This window comes from Doryrhamphus excisus, chromosome 4 (genome assembly GCF_030265055.1).
Source record: "Doryrhamphus excisus isolate RoL2022-K1 chromosome 4, RoL_Dexc_1.0, whole genome shotgun sequence".
In the NCBI taxonomy this organism is placed as follows: domain Eukaryota; kingdom Metazoa; phylum Chordata; class Actinopteri; order Syngnathiformes; family Syngnathidae; genus Doryrhamphus; species Doryrhamphus excisus.
The window spans coordinates 1222048-1237915 of NC_080469.1; the positions used below are offsets into that span (position 1 = coordinate 1222048).

Below are 15868 nucleotides of genomic sequence, written 5' to 3' on the forward strand. Positions count from 1 at the left end.
TGATAAAACATTCCACTGTTCTCAAATTTTTATTTTTCTGCACAAAATAAGATGAAAAATAAATAAACTAATCAATAATAAAGAAAATCAATCAATCAGTAATAAATAAATATAATAATAATAATAAAAACTTAAGAAAGCACATATAGTTGGTGGGTAGACAAATGATTTTTTTCATATTAAAATGAACAAAGCATTATTAGAGCCCTGTAGACATGACAAAACACGACTATAGTCACATTTATACTCTTTTTATTTACAACATATTGCGCAACTGCAGGGTCTTGAGACACATGCTAACTCGCAAACTAGAGAGCTAGCCACCTAAACGGTAGCCTTCAAGTTATTTCCTTTCAACTTAAATAGCCAAAAACTTACCACTTCCACACGGATAGGGAGGATAACTATTAACAGTTATTTAACCTTTAACATGAACATGAATCAAACGTAATAATTTTTTCTGGGTACATGATACCATACAGCATCCATATCTAACTTGCGCGGGCCGCACTAATATTAAACTTTCATATCAAGGCGGGGGCCTCCTAATTTCATTATAATTAACTGTGTTTTGGGTCCTATAAAAGGTTCAATTTCTCCACCTGAAAGATGAATTGTTCTTCATCCATCAACTTTTTTTGCAATGAACGCTAGTTCCATAACGCATGGTCTTTTAAGCTTTTATTTTGTGAAAAAGTGAAAGGTATTTCTCCAGTCACATGGTTTAAAATAGTGTGGTGATAGTGTGTCCCGTGGACATTGGGTGAGTATGACGCGGTGCCCACGCCCACGCAACGTTACGCGTCTGCTGTGAATTCAGGGTAAAATGTCTCAGGCATCTGCTCAGGATGTTTAGGTATTCAGGGTATGTCCAACTGGCAGGAGGCCTTGAGGAAAACCCAGGACGCATTAGAGAGCATGTGTCTCTCAACTCGCCTGGGAACGCCTTTGGATCCCCCCCCCCCGGGAGGAGCTGGATGACGTAGCCGGGCCGAGGGAAGTCTGGGCTTCTCTGATTAGGCTGCAGTCCCTGCAATCCGACCCTGGAAGAAGAAGATGGATGGATGGATGCCAGAAAACCAACCAATTGGAGTTCATTTAACTCAACGAAACTAGTTGAATTGTTGTGTAAGAACTTTGAATTGAAACGATAATGTTTATTGAATGATATCGATACTTACAGTACACTTACAAATTGGAGTCCAACTGTCTTGTTTATGTCTGCTACTGATTTATTTGAGACAGAACCAAAACAAACCAAAACGGATCATTTTGACCCGAAGACGATCTTTGTACCTTGTATTGTGCAGCTTATATGGAAATGCGAATAAAGGCAACAATTCCATTCATCCATTTTCTATGAATTTGAATTTGAAAATGAATAAATACCTCTCCCTGTACAGACACCGCATTGCGATTGACAGAGAACTTTCTCCGCGATCTTACTTGCGATATCCAGGATGGATGGCTATCGCAAGATGGCCAGCGCTTAGCTTTTGTACCACTTCAATAACCTCCTTTTTTTGTCGATGTGAGCTGGCGACTGATCTCGACAGTCCTTCGCATAGGCAGCTGACTACAGAAACCAATCTAGCATGCCAATTGTTATAAGAAATGACCTGGAAGTGTCAATCATGTAACTTGTTACACAGGGGATGTCCGTCCCGGCTGGGCTCACAACTGCCCCTCCAAGATACCAGCGGACGCAGCGAGCGATCCCACGCTCCGGGAGAAGCACACAAAGCTATGAAAACGCAAACATTATTTGGTGGCAAAATAACATTTGTTGTTTTATGGACTAATATAAAGACATAGTTTATGTATGTTTGCAACAAATAATTGTTAATTTTACTGAGTAACAATCAGTGTGTCTCAGTGTCAGCTACAATCAACATCAACATTGCGACAATATGTACATCATAATAATAATAATAATAATAATAATAATAATAATAATAATAATAATAATAATAATAATAATAATAATAATAATGGAAAGTTGGTCCAGAAGCTCCAATTCTAATTGAAAACGTACTCCGTAATACAAATCAATTTGTCATCATTATAAATTGTACTAATATAAATCCAATTAATCCCTTCCAGAAAGCCTAAAATGTTTATGCAAAATATGTTTTATAGTTTTACAATTTAGTTTTACAAGTAGAAAACAATTCCAAATGCATAAATATCACAAATAAAATGAGGAAATTAACATTTAAGGTCACTTTTACATTTGACCAAAGAAAGTTGCCATTGCCAAAGTTAACATTTTTGAGAATTATAGAGTCAACTGCTGATGACATCATAGAAATGACATCACTTCCACTTCCTGTATTAGCATGTATCATGTATTAGCAAGGTGTTAACAAGAATGTTTCGGAATCAAAATACATTAAGAACACAGTTGGACTCACACAGTTTATTAATAGCACGACAAGACACGCCATATTGTATGCAAAACGGACGATATCTGACGTTGCCCCCCCCAAAAAAAAATGCTCCTAGTTTGAGGCCCCCGCCTTGATATGAAAGTTTAATGTTGATATGGTATAAGTTTGATATGGATGCTGTATGGTATCATGTACCCAGAAAAAAATATTACGTTTGATTCATGTTCATGTTAAAGGTTAAATAACTGTTAATAGTTATCCTCCCTATCCGTGTGGAAGTGGTAAGTTTTTGGCTATTTAAGTGGAAAGGAAATAACTCGAAGGCTACCGTTTAGGTCGCTAGCTCTCTAGTTTTGCGAGTTAGCATGTGTCTCAAGACCCTGCAGTTGCGCAATATGTTGTAAATAAAAAGAGTATAAATGTGACTATAGTCGTGTTTTGTCATGTCTACAGGGCTCTAATAATGCTTTGTTCATTTTAATCTGAAAAAAATCATTTGTCTACCCACCAACTATATGTGCTTTCTTAAGTTTTTATTATTTGCCGTTTTATTATTATTATTATATTTATTTATTTATTACTGATTGATTGATTTTCTTTATTCTTGATTTGTTTATTTATTTTTCATCTTATTTTGTGTAGAAAAATAAAAAGTAAGATATTTGAGAACAGTGGAATGTTTTATCAGAGCTTTTATTGTAGAAAATTGGAACCAAAGCACTGAAAAAGTTTGTATAACCCAGACCCTAGCTCCAGTGGCCCCCAGGTAAATTGAGTTTGAGACCCCTGCTCTAACTGGTTTCCAACTCACCCAGTTTGGGAGTTTATTGTCGAGTTATTCCCAGATATTTGAAGGTGTTTACTGTGTTGTGTTGTAATGTGTGTCTGTGTTGTGATAGTCCAGGGGTGGATTGGTTGGTACAGGGGAGTGCAAAAATGGATGTGTGGTCTGAGTGTTTGAGCGATGTTGTGGTTGAGATGCTGAGGCGGTCGTTGGCGTACAAAGGCCATCGCCAAATGGCGGACCTTGGTCCAGATCCGGAGAAACATAACAACATATTGTCATGCTCACACAGTGTTTGCAGGGGCAGTTTGTGGGTGTAATTACTTCTTCTCATGTGCTCTGAAACTGTAGCACCCAGTCGGAAAAATCTACTGGAGTCATAGCGCATATTTACAACACTAGGGTGTATTTGTTGTGTTTTTCTTTTAAATGCAGTTTAAGTGCCAAATAAGTGTTGTAAGGCAGTGGGTCCCAATTATTTTCTGGGGCAGAAATATTTTCTGTTATTTTTGTTACATTTGCAAAATTTGTTAAAATCAAATTTCTTGAATTGTGGACTCCACACAATAACCCGCACAGAATGCTTTCTAGATCTTCCGGTATTTGCACCCATCCCAGCAGTATTTACTTGGATTTTTCCAAAATGGTCTGTTTTAATTTATTATTTATCCGCTGTGATTGGTCACACTTCGTGCTACAAAGGTGAAATCGTCGCAATACAGCAGAGCGTCGAAGCCGAGCGTTCGAGCCATCCCCAAAACCTCATTAAACTTTGCATAGTTTAACATGATAATACAACATTTATTGGTCAGAAAAGTGGAAAGAGCAGAATAGGTCGCCTGTAATAAGACGATTTCACGTATGACACGATAACACATCTTACGGATATATTCTCTCTGGAGCCTATCCCAGCTGTCTTCGGGGCGAGAGGCGGGGTACACCCTGGACTGGTGGCCAGCCAATCACAGGGCACATATAGACAAACAACCATTCACACTCACATTCATACCTATGGACAATTTGGATTGGCCAATTAACCTAGCATGTTTTTGGATGTTTTGGAACTGGAGTACCCGGTTTCAAATATACAAACATGTATCAATACAAGTTTAAACCCCATGACTTAACCTTTTCGCTACCAAATATGTATCTATGTATATGTTTTTTTCAACCCGAGTGCTTACTCCCATGTCTTCGCGCGAGAGGCGGGGTACACTCTGGACTGGTGGCCAGCCAATCACAGGGCACATATAGACAAACAACCATTCACACTCACATTCATACCTATGGACAATTTGAAGTCGCTAATTAGCCTAGCATGTTTTTGGAATGTGGGAGGATACCGGAGTAGCCGGAGAAAACCCACGCATGCACGGGGAGAACATGCAAACGCCACACAGAGATGCCCGAGGGTGGAATTGAACTAACCACGAGACCACCGTGCAGCCCTCTGTATATTTTGATTTTTAAAAAATTATTTTCTGACTTTATTGTCATAATAATTTACAACATAATTTTTGTATTGTCATAAAGCTGATGCAACATTTTCTTTTACTGCACCAGAAAAATATGCCCTAAACACTAACGCCATGCGGTAACACAATGTCAACGCAGCATTTAATTATTTTCTGAATGAATTGCTAATCAGCCAATCCACTGACCTCTAATGATGTGATGATGTGCTAGCAAGGACATAAAGCAAAACATTGGAGCCTCGAGACAACAGTTTAAGACTGAGGCACGTTTAAACAAAGGCTTGATCGGAATGTACAGGAACTTGAAACAGGAAGTGGGTCTGAATAGGGTAGCTAGTGTTGCTATCGTAGCCATTGTCAAAGTGTCAAAGCTTTTTTTTTTTCAATAAAAGCTCATTTTAAATGTATTTAACAATTACAAATTCCACATAATTCATAGAAAACGAACTACAGAAGCTAGCTGTTAGCCTTAACCCATAAGAAGAAGACATGGTGACATGCATGTCCCCAAAATGGCAGTGTCTCAGGTTAGCTAGCACTTTTCCAAAAGATAATTTTCTGATATGAAAGCTCATTTTTTAATCCTTGTAAAAATTTGAATGCTTCAGTAGGGTGTTAAATACTGCAATTAAATTATTCGTCCTATATTTCTTCCATGAATTCATAGAAAACAAGCTACAGAAGCTAGCTGTTAGCCTTAACCCATAAGAAGACATGGTGACATGCATGTCCCTCAAATGGCAGTGTCTCAGGTTAGCTAGCGCTTTTCCAAAAGCTTATTTTCTGACATGAAAGCTCATTTTTTAATCCTTGTAAAAACTTGAACGCTTTAGTAGGGTGTCAAATACTACAATTAAATTATTCGTCCTATATTTTTTCCATGAATTCATACAAAACAAGCTACAGAAGCTAGCCATTAGCCTTAACCCATAAGAAGAAGACATGGTGACTTGCATGTCCCCCAAATGGCAGTGTGTCAGGTTAGCTAGCACTTTTCCAAAAGCTAATTTTCTGATATGAAAGCTCATTTTTTAATCCTTGTAAAAATTTGAATGCTTCAGTAGGGTGTTAAATACTGCAATTAAATTATTCGTCCGATATTTCTTCCATGAATTCATACAAAACAAGGTACAGAAGCTAGCTGTTAGCCTTAACCCATAAGAAGAAGACATGGTGACATGCATGTCCCCCAAATGGCAGTGTGTCAGGTTAGCTAGCGCTTTTCCAAAAGCTAATTTTCTGATATGAAAGCTCATTTTTTAATCCTTGTAAAAATTTGAACGCTTTAGTAGGGTGTCAAATACTACAATTAAATTATTCGTCCGATATTTCTTCCATGAATTCATTCAAAACAAGCTAGCCTTAGCCTTCTGATGTTAGCCTTAACCCATAAGAAGACATGGTGACATGCATGTCCCCAAAATGGCAGTGTGTCAGGTTAGCTAGCGCTTTTCCAAAAGCTTATTTTCTGACATGAAAGCTCATTTTTTAATCCTTGTAAAAACTTGAACGCTTTAGTAGGGTGTCAAATACTGCAGTTAAATTATTCGTCCTATATTTCTTCCATGAATTCATTCAAAACAAGCTAGCCTTAGCCTTCTGCTGTTAGCCTTAACCCATAAGAAGAAGACATGGTGACATGGTTAGCTAGCGCTTTTCCAAAAGCTTATTTTTTGATATGAAAGCTCATTTTTTAATCCTTGTAAAATTTGAACGCTTTAGTAGGGTGTCAAATACTGCAATTAAATTATTCGTCCTATAATTCTTCCATGAATTCATACAAAACAAGGTACAGAAGCTAGCCATTAGCCTTAACCCATAAGAAGAAGACATGGTGTCATGGTTAGCTAGCGCTTTTCCAAAAGCTCATTTTTTGATATGAAAGCTCATTTTTTAATCCTTGTAAAAATTTGAACGCTTTAGTAGGGTGTCAAATACTACAATTAAATTATTTGTCCTATATTTCTTCCATGAATTCATACAAAACAAGCTAGCCTTAGCCTTCTGCTGTTAGCCTTAACCCATAAGAAGACATGGTGACATGCATGTCCCCCAAATGGCAGTGTGTCAGGTTAGCTAGCGCTTTTCCAAAAGCTTATTTTCTGACATGAAAGCTCATTTTTAATCCTTGTAAAAATTTGAACGCTTTATTAGGGTGTCAAATACTACAATTAAATTATTTGTCCTATATTTTTTCCATGAATTCATAGAAAACAAGCTACAGAAGCTAGCTGTTAGCCTTAACCCATAAGAAGAAGACATGGTGACATGCATGTCCCCCAAATGGCAGTGTGTCAGGTTAGCTAGCGCTTTTCCAAAAGCTTATTTTCTGATATGAAAGCTAATTTTTTAATACTTGTAAAAATGTGAACGCTTTAGTAGGGTGTCAAATACTACAATTAAATTATTTGTCCTATATTTTTTCCATTAATTCATAGAAAACAAGCTACAGAAGCTAGCTGTTAGCCTTAACCCATAAGAAGAAGACATGGTGACATGCATGTCCCCAAAATGGCAGTGTCTCAGGTTAGCTAGCACTTTTCCAAAAGCTAATTTTCTCATATGAAAGCTCATTTTTTAATCCTTGTAAAAATTTGAATGCTTCAGTAGGGTGTTAAATACTGCAATTAAATTATTAGTCCTATATTTCTTCCATGAATTCATACAAAACAAGCTACAGAAGCTAGCTGTTAGCCTTAACCCATAAGAAGAAGACATGGTGACATGCATGTCCCCAAAATGGCAGTGTCTCAGGTTAGCTAGCGCTTTTCCAAAAGCTTATTTTCTGATATGAAAGCTCATTTTTTAATCCTTGTAAAAATTTGAACGCTTTAGTAGGGTGTCAAATACTACAATTAAATTATTTGTCCTATATTTCTTCCATGAATTCATACAAAACAAGCTACAGAAGCTAACTGTTAGCCTTCTGCTGTTAGCCTTAACCCATAAGAAGACATGGTGACATGCATGTCCCCAAAATGGCAGTGTGTTAGGTAAAAGCTTATTTTCTGATATGAAAGCAGGATATATTGCGAGTTGGTTCGCTTCTTGTTTACAAAGTAAAAGCAGTTTTTTTTTTTGTATGAGAAAAGTAATGGGGTGTTTTATTTTGTGAAAATAACTTGAAGTGCTCACTTCGGCTAGCTTAAATTTTGCAGAATTCATCCAAACGAAATTGTAAACGGTTGGTATTTGGACAAATGAATGGCACACTCCGGATCTAAACGGCCGCTTTCTCGTCTGATTAAAAAAAAAAATAAAAAATTATTCAATTAACCCATAGAGAATAAGCTAGTAAACTGCTAAATGCTATGCTATGGAACACCTGACATGACACACAATAGCAAAGATGCTAATGAGACATTTGTAGTCCACAAGTTCTTTTCTACTACAGAATACATTAGCATGAATAATCTTCTTATGGGTTATACTGCCAGCACCACTAAAGTAAAGTCACCAAACTATTTTTTGTGATTAAAATATTGAAAATATCCTGGTTTTCATATTATACAAAATAAACCTTATTTCTATGTTTATTTAATTCCATACATACTATTATGTAATGTGACCATTTCCTATCAATATGGAGAAAGCATACTAATGTATTGCGATGATATCATTTGAGTATCATTGCTGGGACCGAGTGTTCTGGTTTTCAATCATCAAAACATGGTCAACCCCACTAAAGGTGTTGTTGACCAGATTCTTCTCAGCTGCTCCATCCCAGAATTAGACAAGTGAACGATGGAGAAATACAATACAATAAATAGTTTGGAAAATATGCTGACCCGGGCAGTGGAGCAAGGTGGTCTTTCAGTGAGAGGTGCTGGTCCACAGACAGGAGACTTCGCCTTGTTCCTCTGATTGCTGCTTTCTAATGAGCTGGGTGGTTTGGAATCTTTTCAGAGTAAATTGTTGAAGACATCTGGGCAAGCTTTTTCTCCGATGCAGCTGAAATGTGGCCTCTAGACAGAGTTGGCATGGCAACCTCTAACTGCTATTCAGCAGCACCGAGGTTTGAAAGGTTTAGAGTCCATAGTTGAAAATCCATTTGGGCCTCTGGCACTGTCCTCAACAATCCACTCCTCAGTCTTAACAGTAAATACTCCCAACACCCATGGGAAAAATGAATTGATTGCACTCGTACCATCAACAGTGTTTGTTGTTTTGGTTGTTTTTCTAAGGGCCTTTTAAGATGCGTTCATGCTTCGTTTGTTCAAGTGTGAACACGGTCCACTCAACCCAGGACCGGACCAAATAGGTGGAATAAGACCGCCCAAGACAGGGGTCTCAAACTCAATTTAATTGGGGGCCACTGGAGCTAGGGTCTGGGTGAGACTGGGCCACATCAGGTTTTCAAAAAAAAAACAAAAAAACGCATTTATTAAAAACAGAAAAATATACAAACTTTTTCAGTGCTTTGGTTCCGATTTTCTACAATAAAAGCTCTGATAAAACATTCCACTGTTCTCAAATATCTTAATTTTTATTTTTCTGCACAAAATAAGATGAAAAATAAACAAATCAAGAATCAAGAAAATCAATCAATCAGTAATAAATAAATTTTATAATAATAATAAAACGGCAAATAATAAAAACTTAAGAAAGCACATATAGTTGGTGGGTAGACAAATGATTTTTTTCAGATTAAAATGAACAAAGCATTATTAGAGCCCTGTAGACATGACAAAACACGACTATAGTCACATTTATACTCTTTTTATTTACAACATATTGCGCAACTGCAGGGTCTTGAGACACATGCTAACTCGCAAACTAGAGAGCTAGCGACCTAAACGGTAGCGTTCAAGTTATTTCCTTTCAACTTAAATAGCCAAAAACTTACCACTTCCACACGGATAGGGAGGATAACTATTAACAGTTATTTAACCTTTAACATGAACATTAATCAAATGTAATAATTTTTTCGGATATATCGGACTCTGATATATCGGAAATTCGCTCACAACGGACAGATAAAAAAGAACCGATTTTTCTGTAATGCATTTCCAATAAAAATTCATTGCATATATCGGATTTTTTATAACGGATTTCGCCTATTTCGGACAAAATCTCCAGTCCCGTTCCAATGCATTTCCATGAAATTTCCCTGGCATATATCGGATGGCCGCATCGTGGCGCTCCGATTCGCCGAATGGTGACAGGCCGCTATACGACGTCATTTGCAGCGTTTGCAGCGTTGCCTGCGCGTCCAGGTACATTGGAAACATAGTCAAGGAAGTGCCTTTTTATAACGGATAAAATCCCATTTACGCATATACCGGATATAAATCCCATATATGCGTAAAACGGACATTTTCCGGTATACGCATATAACGGATTTCGCTTATATCGGACAAAACCAGTGGGAACAATTGAATCCGATATATCCCAGGTTTACTGTATATTAATATAGGGATGTTATTCTTGTTGTTATGTCGTTAGATTACAACCTTTTCCTCTTAATATTTTGAAGTTTTTCTTTTCTACTTGAGTTTTGTGACAGGAAAACAAATTGGTAGTTATGTTTTCATTGTTGACCTCAAATGTTTATCTTTTTTTCGTATACATACAATCTAAAGATTACAGCTTTTCACTAGGGGGGTACATTTCAGCAAGTTCAATTAGATTCCACGCCCCACCCCGTTTCTCATCATTTGCCATTGTTCACTCATGACACAATCCAGGTTTAATCCTAAATATGCCTCACATACTTATTAAATATAATTCATGTATGAAATGTACATCTACTCACCGCTAATAATGGTAATGGAAGATGATCCATGATGCTCTCCTTATGTCTAGAAGCCACCAGAAGGAGCATCATTTGTGTTGTGTGAAATTCCACACAGCATCACGGCGGTATAGGAGAACTATTGACAGAGAAGTGATGGTGGGGAGTGGTTGGAGGGTGGGGGGGGCAGAGGGGGTGGAGGGCTAGGCTCTATCTCTGCAGGCAGCTCCCTACAACAACACTTAATGACCCTTGTCCTTCAGCTGAGATGAGACACTCCAGTCACGGAATTATCTGAAGGGCACGGTGTTTGAGAAAATTATCTCATCCTCAGACAAAATGACAGGGAACTTATCGTGACAATTAGCATATGTAAGTCCTTTGGCACATTTGGAGTAGGAAAAAGCCAATAAGCAGCCGTGGCGGCGCTCTGTCGCAGCCAACGGTCTCCCAAATACTTAATAGGGAGTTCGCCATCACCTGCAACACCGCTTGCTGTTCATTGTTCTCAACTAACATTGCCACAGGAAGTGGATTTAACGCTGAAAGACCTACAATTAAAAAAACCAGAACACAAAGCTAAGATGTGAATGTTTTGTTCACTAGTTTCGTATATATTGATTTAAGCTGGATCAAAGTGTAGCAAAGTGGCACCCATCTTTATTATGTATATTATATTTATTTAAATTCTAATCATATAATACAACAAAACTTCCCGTTCCCTTCCCACTCAGCTCCCTGAACACCGGAACAGATTTATCAGATTTATATTTGGCAATAGGAATGTTAAAGTGACTATAGGGGTGCTATTTCACGTTCTGAGTGCTCTAATGTAAAAAAAAAAACCTACTAGAAGGACATAAACACAAATATTGCATTCATAACCACTGTTACACCCGCAAAAGTAATAACTGCCCACAAACGTAATAAACCACAAACGTAATACAAATCTGCAGCTTTGAATGTAATAATCCCGTAAATGTCATAAATTTCCCACAAATGTAATAAAATTTGCCTGCTGCAAACGTAATACTGAATTTCCTGTAAATGTAATAACTATTACATTAATTGATATTACTATTAGTTATTATCAATGTAATAACTAATTAATTAATATTTAATATGCATTTAAATTCTAATCATATAATACTGTAAAACTTCCCGTTCCCTTCCCACTCAGCTCCCTGAACACCGGAACAGATTTATCTGCTATATTTGGCAATATGAATTTAAAAGTGACTATAGGGGTGCTATTTCATGTTCTGAGTGCTCTAATGTAAAAAAAAAATACCTAGAAGGTCATGAACACAAATATTCCATTCATAACCGCTGTTACACCCGCAAACGTAATAACTGCCCACAAACGTAATAAACCACAAACGTAGGAGAAATCTGCAGCTTTGAATGTAATAATCCTGTAATAAATGTAATAAATGTAATAAATGTAATAAATGTAATAAATGTAATAAATGTAATAAATGTAATAAATTTCCCACAAACGTAATCAAATTTGCCTACTGCAAACGTAATACTGAATTTATTGTAAATGTAATAACTATTACATTAATAACATGTAATAACTATTACATTAATTGATATTACTATTAGTTATTATCAATGTAATAACTAATTAATTGATATTACTATTAGTTATTATCAATGTAATAACTAATTAATTGATATTACTATTAGTTATTATCAATGCAATAACTAATTAATTGATATTACTATTAGTTATTATCAATGTAATAACTAATTAATTGATATTACTATTGGTTATTATCAGTGTATTATCAATGTAATTAATGTAATAAGTATTAAATTTGCAGGAAATTCAGTATTACGTTTGCATTAGGCAAATTTTATTACGTTTGTGGGAAAATGTATTACATATGCGGGATTATTACATTCAAAGCTGCATATTTGTATTACGTTTGTGGGCAGTTATTATGTTTTCAGGTGTAACAACCACATTAAGGAAACATTTGCATATCAAAATCAGGACTGGAACCAATTAAACGCAATAAAGTTTGACATTTTTGTTTTTATTATAAAAATCATGACAAATATGTCATATCCAGGGGTGTGGAGCCGGAGCCGGAGCCGGAGCCGGAGCCACTCGGAGCCACACGATTTGCCCGGAGCCGGAGCCGGAGCCGGAGCCACTCTGACTTTGTGGCTCCTGTGGCTCCGACCTCCGAAACTCGAATCATTCCATTCCGCCTTACGCAAGGACGGATAACCACTTCATGAACGCGTGCTGGTGCTGCAATGTTCGCAAAAAATGCGACACGTTGCATTATAAAGTCTTTCTCAGGGCTTCTCATAACAATGTGCTTACCAGTGAGCATTCAAGGGGGTCGCTGGTCAGTGGTCACTGGTCAGGCACGTCTGTAATTGGTTGCGTCCAAGGACGTCGCCAGGTATTTTCGGTTGGAGGTGCAGGTCTCTGTGAAAGGGCCCAAAACACTTAAAAGGCCCAAAGTAACCGGCTACAAAAACCTAAAACTGATCGGAATTAGGCCACTATTTTTGGGAAAGGGCCCATTTAATGAACAAAACAAAAATGAAAAGCTTTTTTAACGTACATTTAGCTCTCGGTTGGGGGTGCAGCTGCACCCCCTGCACCCCCTGTGGCGCCGTCCTTGGTTGCGTCGTCCGTCGTGGCGGCGGCGCGTCGTTCCCACGCTAGCCCCTCCCCATTTCGGGGGAGATGTGTCTCGCATGTCAGTTCGCCTCGTCGGTGCAGCGCGGCACGCAGTGTCGTCTTGGACTCTCAGGGAGGTGAGTACTAAAATCCATTTTTTTAAGAATGTGAAATGGACTTTCGAGTGAGTTTTTTTTCTGCTAGCTACATAGACGCCTTAGCTCTCCTGATACCTATATATTTTCTAAGAACTTCGTTTTAAAAAATTTGTGTGGTTTGAACTAGATATAGCTCCATAACCTTGAACTCTATTGATCTAAGATTGGGAAATTTCAAATCCATGACCATGACAACTCAACAGACGAATTTTTGTTGTATTCTGAGAGGGTCGGGTGTTGAAACGCCCTACTTTGCGGTCGACTTGTCGTGGCATGCCCCCTGTAGACTCGACGTTATATGGGCCCGCTGACAAGGTTGTTGTCACTCGGTTGTTGTTGACTTGCCTTTCTAAATTTCAAGAAACATCTAAATTTCATCTTCGCCGAAAATTATTGTAATTAAAAAAATCGTGCACATGTGTGTCCCAAAACAACAAATTATTTCTGGTTCCGGCAGGTACATCACGTCTTCGAAAGTGACACTGAATATCAGCAAGAGCGAGTTCACCGACGGACTTGTGAGCATGGTGGTAAAGGACTCCTTGCCGCTCTCCTTCTTCTCGTCCTCGGCCGGCTTCGGTGCCATCGCCGGGTCCATCGCGAGGCAGCTGCACGTCAGCCTGGACAGGAACGCCGTTCGCGAGATGGTGATCAATCGGGCTCGGCAACTGGAGTCTGGCCTCATCAGCATCATGAGGAACAAACCCGTGTACTTGAAGATGGACGGAGCAACCCGGCTTGGCTCCAGTTACCTGGCTATCAACGCCCAGTTTTTTCACGACGGGAAGCCGACAATCAAGACACTAGCTGTCACGGACTGTGCCGGCAAGCACACTGCGAAGGAAACGCTGGAGCTGCTCAAGAAAGCGCTGGAGAGGTACGAGCTCAACAAAGATCAAGTGCTTGCTGTGGTCACGGACAATGCCAGGGCGATGGTGAAAACCGTAGAGCTATTGAACCAGAGTGATGAAGAGAGGAGCAGTGAATTGCTAGAGGAGGGAAGTGCGGATGATCAGGGAGATCAAGAAGAGGACGAGGTTGGTGATGACGAAACACTCCGCGACCTGATTGTGGATCACTTCGACACGTCCACAGGCTCGCGCCCAGCAGCTGGCGCAAACACCAATGTCCACATGACGCGATGTGGTGTTCACACCCTACAGCTGGCTGTACGCAACGGATTGAAGCAACGAGGTGCACATGCGGTGTTGGAGCATGCCCGAAGCGTCGTGAAGAAGCTCAGGGCGCCGAACATGGTGTCATCTCTGAAAAAGAAAGGTCATCTGCTCCCGATCATCGACGTGCCAACAAGGTGGGGCAGCAGCTACGCCATGGTGAACCGCCTGCTGGAACTCCGGGAGGTGGTGCAAGATTATGCTGCTGTCGCGCCGGACTTGCACCTGTCGGACGAAAAATGGCAGCGAATCCAACAACTTGCTGACGTCCTCAAGGACCCATACATCGTGACCATTCGGTTACAGAGCAGTGAGCTCACACCAGGGACTTTTCTCAAAGAGTGGCTGAAGCTGCGGGACGGACTGGAGAAGAAAGGGGGCATCGGCGCCGCTATCGCCTCCTCCATGCGAGGGCGGGAAGAGACACTGCTCGAGTCGGATGCCGTGTTGGCTGCCGTCTTCGCCGACGCCCGGTACAGGATCCTACTAGGCGAGAGACTGCAACGTGCCGAAGATGCCTTCATCAAGATCGCTCACAGGGTTCATCACATAGAGAACTCTGGAGCTTCTACTGCAGCAGAGCATCAGCTGAGCAGCGCGAGCTCCGAGCAAGAAGACGACCCATTTGAACAGGAGTTGGACCGGCTCGAACGCGGGCGTCATGCAGTGATGCAAACACCCTCTTCGGTGACGGATGCAGTGCATGAGATGAAGAATCTCGGACGACTGAAGGGAAAAGACGTCTGGAGCATCATCGGCAAGTACCCAGCGGCCGTTCAGACGACCAGCCTCGCCCTGGCCGCTCTACCCACGACACAAGTGTCAGTCGAACGGCTGTTCTCGGCCATGAAACTTCTGCTAACGGACCTTAGATCCCGGATGAAGGAAGACATCGTGGAGGCAATGCTCCTCATACGTTCCAATGAGTAAAACGCGAGTGCTTGCAGTGAGAGATGCATGATGTGAAAAGTTCTGAGTTGCTGTGAAAGCCAATGACTCACTTTTACGTCTTTCCCATGTTTTAGCGATTTTGGGCAACATGGTTCCATTTTTCTGTAAAGATGTGTTGGTTAATACAAAATACATTCGATGAGAAAAGAAAAGGCTGTTTTTGCTTGCTCAAAACCGTTAAAATGCGCTATAAGTTACTCTTTAACTTGGTGAAAAATAGACCTAGCCGGAGCCGGAGCCGGAGCCGGAGCCGGAGCCACAAGGAGCCACACCATTTTGCCCGGAGCCGGAGCCGGAGCCGGAGCCACAAAAATTGATGTGGCTCCACACCCCTGGTCATATCTATTTCTATCTGGGCAAAGGTCGTCCAAAGGTCGTCCTCCTCTTGTCCAGGAGACCCTCCTGGAAGGCCTAGAGAGTCTTTGTGGAGGATAAAGTTTTTGGTTACTGCTTATTCCAGCTTCCAATGTGTCGACTCCTCCATGTACTTATGATACTCCGTGTAATGGCCAACCCCCCCCCTCCCCCCCAAAAGCGTAACATGTCCCCACTGG

At 39.9% G+C, this 15868-nt stretch overlaps 1 protein-coding gene across 1 annotated transcript in view; it reads right to left on the bottom strand.

Annotated features, from left to right (window-relative positions):
* Positions 1 to 723: 723 nt before the first annotated feature.
* isl1a (ISL LIM homeobox 1a) overlaps positions 724 to 15868 on the bottom strand; it is a 64082-nt gene continuing 48937 nt past the window's right edge. The window contains exon 7 of the transcript XR_009129601.1: positions 724 to 1043. The gene's annotated coding sequence lies outside the window, so the exon portion shown is untranslated. The remainder of the gene's footprint in view (positions 1044 to 15868) is intronic.